We start from the raw sequence: 9,600 nt of genomic DNA, 5'->3' as shown, positions 1-9,600 counted from the left end.
TCGATCAAGGAAGGCTCGATAGATAATCATCTTTCGACCCATCCTTCGAAGTCAGAGACTTATCCTTCGATCCAGGGAATCTATTCGAAGGATAGTTATTCGAAAGATAAGGATCTTTCAAATTGTGAATCTTTCGAAATAATTGCTCGAAAGATAAGGATCCTTCAAATTGTGAATCTTTTGAAATAATTGCTCGAAAGATAAGGATCTGTCAAATTGTGAATCTTTCGAAGTCTTTGTTCGAAACTCAACAGTGATCTTTCGAACACTATTGATCCTTCGAACAAGTCTTGGTCTTTCGAACAAGTCTGTATCTTTCACTTCTTGTCTGTTTGAATCTAACAGGTTTGTGTTTGTGAAGGTTTCCAATTAGTATCTCATCAAAATGAGTTGTACAAGTCCTTGGGACTGGAGTATTGACTCACAATCTAGTCAAGAGCTAACCTCTGCTGCAGCTTGGGCAAAAAGTATGTTTCCATCGCCATCAATCAGTCCCAGTCAATGGGCTTTGGTATCCAATCAAAGTCAAAGCATTCAAAATCTTTTGATTAGTGAAAGCGAAACGGGCAGCAACAATCGTCCACCAAAGTTGAATCATATGAACGACTTTCCATCATGGAAAAACCGCTTTCACATGTATGTTCAAGGGCAAAGCACCGATCTTTGGACGTGTTTCATCAATGCATTCAATGCTAATCTTGAGGTTGCGGCGTCCACTTCAGAAGGTTATGCTAACATGCTGCAAAATGACAAGAAGGCTTATGAATTGGAGAAAAAGGCCTTTGCTACACTTACACAAGCACTCAACAAAGATATCTATCATCAGTTCTCCTACTGCAAGACCACGAAAACATTGTGGGATGCCTTAGTTGCTAGAGGAGAAGGCAATGCAGCTATTCGAAAGTCTCGTCATGATTTGTTGAAGAAAGAGTTTGAATCGTTTCAGTTTTTGGAAAACGAAACTCTAAATGATATGACAACACGGTTCTATCATCTGATTAGTGAAATGTGTGCTTATGGGGTTGTATCTACTCAACAAGACATGGTGAATAGGTTTGCTGACGCTTTACCTCCAAAATGGAGTTCTTTTATTGAGTTGTTGAAGCACACTGGAACTCTAGACACGGTTAACATCTATGAGTTCATTCAGAAGCTGGAACATAAAAATGATGAAGAAATCAGGAAAGCAAAGCGAGCTCCCGCTCCTCAGAATACAGAAATGTACCTTCCAGGCTTCGATGCTTTGGCAAGATCCGCTGCAGCTCAGCAACCTAAACTGCAAACTGCATTTGTGTCGAATACAAGTTCTCTTCCGTTTCCTCAATCAACTGCTGCTCCGGCTTTTGATCCAAGGTCTCACATTCCCGTCCCAACACAGCCACAAGTCCAACCACCACAACAACAACAGCAGGCACATTATTCAAACAATCCTCAACCTCAAAACCCTAACACAATCCGAGTCGATAATTCAAACCTTTCACACCTCAGCATTGAAGTTGCTAAGGAACATATGGAAATTATCAATACAATGGTCAGTGCTTACTGTGGTTTGGTAGCAGGTCAGCTTGGAAACATCAACATGACCAATGAAGATTATCAACAGATCGACAAGGAAGAAATGGAGTTGATGGATATCAAATGGGCTTTTGCTAGTGCAGTGAGAAGGTCAAAAGATTTCATGGCTCGAACTGGAAGAACTTCGTTGGAAGGAAAGAAAGATACGAAGTATGGGTTTGATATCAACGCCGTTACATGCTTCAATTGTGGTAATAAAGGGCACTTCAAACGTGAGTGCACTCGACCAACAAAACAAGGCAATCACAACCCTTTCAGAAACCAGACGAGTACTACAAATGTGAATGCCCAGCAAGAAAACCGTGAGAGGAGGATTGTGGCAGTTAATAACAATCAGGGCCAGTCTGGAACTTCAAATCCCAATCGGGCTTTGGCTGTTCAAGCTGATGAGGGATGTGACTGGTCTGTGCAGTTTGGTGAAGGTGATCAAGGAGGTGGAACAGCTTGTTATGCAAAGATCATCAAGCATGTTCATAAAGAAGAGTCCTCTGAAAGTGATGACAGTTCTGGTTATTCTGGAAGTTCTGATGAAGAAGGCTCCGTTTCTGGGGATAATCAATCAGAGTCTGATGTGAAGGAGGAAGCAGGTTCTGGTGTTGAGGATTTATTGAATGAAGCTGATGATCTCATATGTCCGAAATCAATTCTGATCAAGAAGGCTGCTACTACATCCAGGGAAATGGAAAAGTTCTTTTCTGAAGACGGATCTTTTTCTTTTCAAACTGCTTTTATGACAAATGTGTCAGCCTCTTCGAGTCAGGTAAATTCTGAACCTCCTGCTCCTAGTGTTTGTGAATCTTGTACTGAAATGAAGCTTGAACTAGAAAAGCTTCATAGTCATAATCAAAATTTGGTTATTGAACTTTCCAAATGCAAAGAGGCAAATATGGCTTTAACTCGGAACGAAAAAGATTTTAAATCAGTAATTGAAACATTAAAGAAAAATGTGTCCGAAGTGAACAAAGTAGTTTACCACAAGCAAGTAAGTATAAATGAATACATTAACATTGTGGAAGAAACTAAGAAGCAATTAGCCATAGCCCAATGCGAGCATGATGCGATCAAACAAAAATTGGAGAGTTATTCTAACTCCCAATTTGTGCTTGATCACATCATCGATGTTCAACAACCGAAGGGAAATCAGAAAGGCATAGGGTATAAGAAATGTCTGCCCTCCTTGATGAACAATTATACCAGGATGCCTGATGAGGAGGAAATGCCTCGGTATGAACCCAGTGTGCCTCTTGATGTTGAGGAATTTGCTACTGGCCTAGGGTTTAAACCGGACAATTCTTCAAACACATCCTCTAAGCAACAAGAAACTTCATCATCCATGAAGCAAAGTCCTCCAATTATCGAGGACTATGAGACATCGGATGATGAATCAGAAATAGATGTAAGTGATCAGAATAAATCACTTAACAAGATGAAAGGAGTAGTTATTCCACGAGAGAATCACATTCTTTGTGATCCTGATACTCCTGAGGTCTCATCTGTTAAGAAACAAGTGATTGATTCTGTCAAAGTTGATAAGACATGTGTGTCTACTGTTAAAAGCAGTAATGTGTTGTATACTTTGGTTGGAGATGATAAAATCTACTCAGATCACGATTTCCCAATTAAAAATGTAAATCAATCTCTGATTGATAAAGTCTTTGAAGACAACACAAACAAATTTTTGGGAAAAACACTTCCGGGAATTGTTGTAACACAATGTGATCCAGTTCCTAAGGCTGAGATTAGAAAACGTTTTGGTAATCAAAAATCTTCAACCACTCAACAACCTAGTGCTTCTAATGGTAAACAACCAGTCAAACGAGCTTAAAAGCATAAAGTCTCTCAGATGAAGTCTGAAACAAAAGGAGCTCGATTTCAAAAGAAAGCAAAAGATGTCAAGTTCGTGTCATCCAAGGGTACTGATAAGATTGAAACTTTTGAGAACAAATCTAACACTGATTTTGTAAAACAAGTCACAATCTTAAAACGTAACAGTGATAACAATTACACTCAACGCACAAATGGGTGTGATGAAAAGGCTAGTACCTCGGGTTCCACGAGTTCGACATCTTGTGGTCAATCAAGTTCTCCTAAATTTGTTGAAAGGAGAACATGTTTTAAATGTGGAGAAATTGGGCACATCATCAAAAACTGCCCAAATGCTCCAAAGAATAAATTTGTTGAGAAAGCTCCACCTGAAACAGTTCATCCTCAACGTCGGTCAGTTTCACCTAAACATGATAAACGAACTGTAAAAGAACAAGAAACTAAACAACGACGTAAGAACATGAAAACTGTTGAAAAAGCTTTAAAATCTGAAGTTAAAACAGTTCAAAGGGAACCAAGTGTGTCACAACCTGTAAAACCAGAATCTTCAAAAACTGGTAGGCAAAAACGAACTTGGTTACCTAAGGCGGGTGACAATTCAGGGGGAGCAGTTGTTCTTGAAAACCATCAAGAGATTGATATCACGTTTCGTGATGCTCAGGGACGACCCAAGACCACTAAGGCTTGGGTCCCCATTCTCAACTGATGTTTTTAAATGACATGTGCAGGGTGTTCTAGGAGGAACTATTAGTGGAGCATCCAGGCACATGACTGGCGACTTACGGCTCCTATACGACGTGAGAAACATTAGAGGAGGGTATGTTGCATTTGCGGGAGACAAAGGCGGATTCATCACTGGAGAGGGAAGTATCTCAAATGGTTTTGTGTGCTTCGATAAGATCAATTATGTTAAACAAATTGATCATAATCTTCTCAGTGTGTCGCAAATCTGCGATAAAAAATTCTCCGTGCATTTTGATGATGCCGGCTGCTATGTGCTGAAACCTGGATTCAAAATTCCACAAGAATGGATTCTCTTATCGGCTCCGAGAGTTAATGATCTTTATATTCTCGACATGAGCCAAGCGATTACAACATCTGCACAAGTCACTTGCTTTGTCTCGAAAGCCACGGAAAAGGAGTCTATATCTTGGCACAGAAGAATGGGACACATTCACTTGAGAAAGATGAACCATTTGGTAAAAAATAATCTTGTGAATGGTGTGCCTGTGAGAAGTTTTCATTTACAAGATATCTGTGTCTCGTGCCAAAAAGGGAAGCAAACAAAGAAGTCTCACCCTTTGAAGAAAATCAACACTGTCAGCATGCCTCTCGAACGTCTTCATATGGATCTTTTTGGACCTATGAAACACAAGACAACATTCGGAGATGCTTATTGTCTAGTTGTTACTGATGATTATTCTAGATTTTCTTGGGTATCCTTCATGGCACACAAGAGTCAAACTCCTGGCATCCTCAAGGATCTTCTTACAATGTTGGAGAATCTCTATTCGTTGAAAGTGAAGAGGATCCGAAGCGACAATGGAACCGAATTCAAGAATCAAGTTATGGATGAGTTTTGTACTTCTAAAGGCATTCTTCATGAGTACAGTTCTCGTTATACTCCACAACAAAATGGTGTCGCGGAGAGGAAGAATCGAACGATTATAGAAACTGCAAGAACAATGTTAGTAGAGTCGGAACTCCCTATTCAATTCTGGGGGGAGGCTGTATCAGCTGCATGCTACACGTTAAACAGAGTTCTTACAGTAAAGAGACATGGCAAAACTTGCTTCGAACTCCTTCAGAAAAGGAAACCGGATCTTTCTTAACTAGAACCGTTTGGTGCTCCATGTACTATGATTGAGCCGGATGGAAAGTTTGGAGCAAGAGCTATCGAGGGTTTCTTCCTTGGATATGCTACTCCGAATTTTCGTGTTTGGAATCTGGCTACCAAAAAGATTGAGCTATGGAGTGAAGTGAGGGTTCAAAGGTACACGAGTCCTGTTAGGGCTCCGGGTGATCCGTGGATGTTCGATTATGATGGGCTATTTGACTCCTTCAATCTGCCAACCTTTGACGAAGAGTCAGCAGCGGCTAGGATGTTGTTGGAAAGTGACAACGCTGCTGTCTCGCCTTTGGTTAGACCTATTGTTGTTGACCCTCAAGCTTCTTCGTCTGTCAACAATATGGTTCAAAATGAAGTTTATGAAGATGCTGCTGATTATAATGAATCTTCTGAAGATGATGAATATCATGATGTAGCTGAAGGATCTTCGGCTCCAGTTGCTCCTGTTCAAGGTGCCTCTGTTGATACACCTCATATGCAGAATGTAGACACTGCTGAAGGGAATGCATCCACCTCTACACACATTCCTGGTGTGGAGTTGGTTGTTGATCTTAATCTTAACAATTTGGGTATCAATGCACGCGTGCCAGAAAATCCTGAAATGAGGATTCATGATACCCACCCCCAGCAGAATATTATAGGAGATGTCCATTGCGGTGTGCAGACGCGTAATCAGCTGAGAAACAACCGGAATGCTGGTTTGTATTCAGCTATAAGAGAATCTGGTCAACAAAATGACTGGTCCTTCGCGTGTTACGTGTCACAAGAAGAACCAAAATCGTGGAAAGAAGCGTTGAAAGACAGTGCTTGGGTTGAAGCCATGCAGGAAGAATTGCAGCAATTTCTAAAGCTTGGTGTTTGGAAGCTTGTTGAAAGACCTGGGAACTACAAGAAAATTGGCACTCGATGGGTTTTCAAATGCAAGAAAGACGACCGTGGAGTGGTTATTCAGAACAAAGCACGTTTAGTCGTTCAAGGTTTTCGTCAGATAGAAGGAATCGACTACAACGAAGTCTATGCACCTGTTGCATGTCTGGAAGCAATTCGGATCTTTTTGGCTTATGCCTCATTCAAAGGATTCAAGGTTTACCAGATGGACGTCAAAAGTGCATTCTTACATGGTGTGGTTGAAGAAGAGGTGTACGTCGAACAGCCTCCAGGTTTTGAAGATCCTATCCATCCCGATCGGGTTTGGTTGCTCAACAAAGCTCTCTATGGTCTTCATCAAGCACCACGAGCTTGGTATGCAACCTTATCCACCTATCTGCTGGAGAACGGTTTTCGAAGAGGTCTTATCGATTGTACTCTCTTCATCAAAGAACAAGATGGAGATCTTCTTCTGGTACAGGTATATGTTGATGATATTATTTTTGGTTCTACTAATGATGTCTTGTGTAGGAATTTCGAGCGCATTATGCAGGATAAATTCGAGATGAGTGCTATGGGGGAAATGACCTTCTTCTTGGGCCTACAAGTGCAACAAACTGAGTCTGGGATATTCATCCATCAGACTAAATATGTTGGTGACATCTTGAGCCGGTTCCAGATGTCTGATGCAACGCCCATTGGTACCCCACTACCACAAAATCACGGAATTACTCCAGACTTGAAGTTGAAGGGTGAAGCTGTTAGCCCCTCATACTGCCGCGCAATGATCGGATCTCTTATGTACCTCACAGCATCAAGGCCAGACATAATGTACCCAACGTGCCTGCTTGCCAGATATCAAGTCAACCCGAAGGCCTCACATCTTGCAGCTGTAAAAAGGATTTTTCGTTATTTGAAGGGTTACCCTGACACCGGTCTATGGTACCCTAGGGATAATAACTTTGACTTGATCGCATTCAGTGATTCTTGTAACATCCGTCAAAATGGATTTCCCAAAATCCGACCCGTTTTAAAATTCGGATCCTAAGCTTTGAAACCTCGGAGATTTTTTTGTTTCGCGAAATAAATAATTGTTGAAAGATTTTTAACCTAATTTAATCCGGTTATAAATACGATTATTTATTTATTCGTTTAACTAATAAAATTAATATTTCCCCTATATAACTAGTTAGTTAATAATTAAACTAATAGTTTAAAGTTTGGTATAAACTAATTAACCAAGTTAGAGTTTCTAGTTAATTTAAGTTGTAACCTTGTTAGCGTCAAACATGTAAGTTAAGGGTTTAAATTGTAACTATGTAAAACTCTAAACTAAAAGATGTCATAATGGATTTGTAAATTCTCTCTTTTGAAAACTCATTTTAAAAAGAAGCAGAAGTTCTTGAAGAAAAGTTTGCCGCCCAAAAACGTAAGTCAGCGAAGTTACAACTTTGATTTCTCGGTAATTTATATCTTTCCGCAATTCATTCCTATCGTGATTGACAATTACATTCCGCGTTTCCATTGATACGATCAATCACAATCATTTCCTTACCTTGCGAGCCGTGCGAAGGCTATAAAAGCCGAAGCCTCACCATCTCGACACCACCACTCGACTCCCTCACACATCGCTCGCAACACCCTCTGTTCCCGCCGATTCACCGGAGGAGACAACCCGAAACACCTCACCGCCGCTGGACCGGCACGTTGTCGAGTACGCTACCAGGAGTTCCAACAACCCACCGGAGTCCTAGGGGTCTACTGGAGGCACCTACAGCGTCGAGGAGAAAGCCGTTGCCGGAACCAGGATCACGTCGACGTTCGTGTCGTCACTTTTCGGTATATATACTTTCTCGTTCCTTTTGTTCTTCGTTTAACCGTCCGTTGATACGTATCTATTTTCCGATTTTATACATTAGTTAATCAACTAAACATTTGGACATAATATTTATCAACTTGATCTAATGCTTTCTAAATGGTGTTTTATATTCCTATACGTACGTCCAGCATGAAGATAGAAAATAACATTATGTAAATTACATGAAGTTAGAAAATAACAGTATTGTGAGTTTGTTCATGTTCTGGTTCGATTGGATTTTTATAAACAAGAAGATGACATATTTTAAAGATTCAAAAGCAATAACAATTTTTTTATTGTTTACTTTTTCCTTGGTTTCTTTTAACAGTTTCATTTTCTTTAAAGAAACTCATTTTCTTTATTCTTTAACTTTAAAATTAAATAATAACGATTTATTATACCTTTTTATAATATTAAAGGTTTAGATGAAATACCTAAATAACTAATCTATTTACTCATAAAATAATAACTAGATTGCTTATGTTAAATCTTAATATCTAGGATAATCGCTCTTGTGCGTTCCCTTGGATTCTCAATCTTATTCGTGCGTTACAAGAAATCGCAACGCAATCAATGTGAGTATACATGACCCATTTTCGTTTTACACTTTTTGGGTGCAATATGTATTCTATATCAAACAACACATTCACGTTAAACATTTTATGCACACTCTATCCTTACTCTATGTGATACATTTTAATCATGTTAGACATGTTATGCTAATGTAAACACTCATGACTATGTGTTCATTAACTTCGTACAAGCCTCCCCTAACAATGGTAGCGCTATAGGTTGAGAAACGCCCCTCCCGTGCTAGTAACGGGTATTGTTAGGTTAATCTATGTTAAAACCACCCATACTCTTTTGGGTAGGCACTTTAATTGCGTTAAACTTTGGTTTGGACACATAGAGTAACATCGTTTCGAGTATATACTGTCAATATGATATTGTATTTCACATTTGGATATGAGCAACATTTTAAACACGTACTATGCTATGTATGAAAACTTGTATACTCGCCAACATGCTTTTGTTGATTGTACTTTAATACATATTGCAGGTTGAATGTTCAAGATATCAAGTAACAAGCTAGGATGGCATAGAAACCCATTTTAGTTATAAACTTTGTTTGAATTTATGTTTTGGATATTTGAAACTTTGTATTATCCCCTAGTTTTAATAAAATGATTAAATTCATAATGTCACATCTAGTGTTATGTTGTTTTGAGCAATTTGTTCGTCTCATCCCGATGTTTCCGCCATCGGTTGGGGTGTGACAATTCTGATCATGGCGGATGCAAAATCGACGGCAAATCCACAACGGCTGGATGTCAGTTTTTAGGAAATCGCCTAGTCACATGGCAGTGCAAGAAGCAGACGTGCGTCGCTACATCAACATGCGAAGCTGAATACATTGCTGCCTCAAGTTGTTGCTCCCAAGTTCTTTGGATCCAACAACAATTGCGGGACTATGGTTTTGAATTCCTAACTACTCCTATTTACGTTGATAATTCTGCTGCATTACAGATCACTAGAAATCCTGTGCAGCACTCAAAGACCAAACACATCGAAATCAAATATCACTTCATACGTGATTGCTTTGAGAAAAGGCTAATCGATGTTGTTA

The 9,600-nt window shown here is 39.6% G+C and overlaps 1 long non-coding RNA gene across 1 annotated transcript; it reads left to right on the top strand.

Annotated features, from left to right (window-relative positions):
- The first annotated feature begins 7,562 nt into the window (after positions 1 to 7,562).
- LOC118486779 lies at positions 7,563 to 9,178 on the top strand. The gene is made up of 3 exons (XR_004879874.1): positions 7,563 to 7,954; positions 8,475 to 8,548; positions 9,034 to 9,178. It is a non-coding gene; the product is annotated as an uncharacterized LOC118486779 (long non-coding RNA).
- Positions 9,179 to 9,600: the final 422 nt, after the last annotated feature.

Source organism: Helianthus annuus, chromosome 14 (assembly GCF_002127325.2).
Source record: "Helianthus annuus cultivar XRQ/B chromosome 14, HanXRQr2.0-SUNRISE, whole genome shotgun sequence".
Classification (NCBI taxonomy): Eukaryota; Viridiplantae; Streptophyta; class Magnoliopsida; order Asterales; family Asteraceae; genus Helianthus; species Helianthus annuus.
This window is presented reverse-complemented; position numbering and strand designations above follow the sequence as displayed.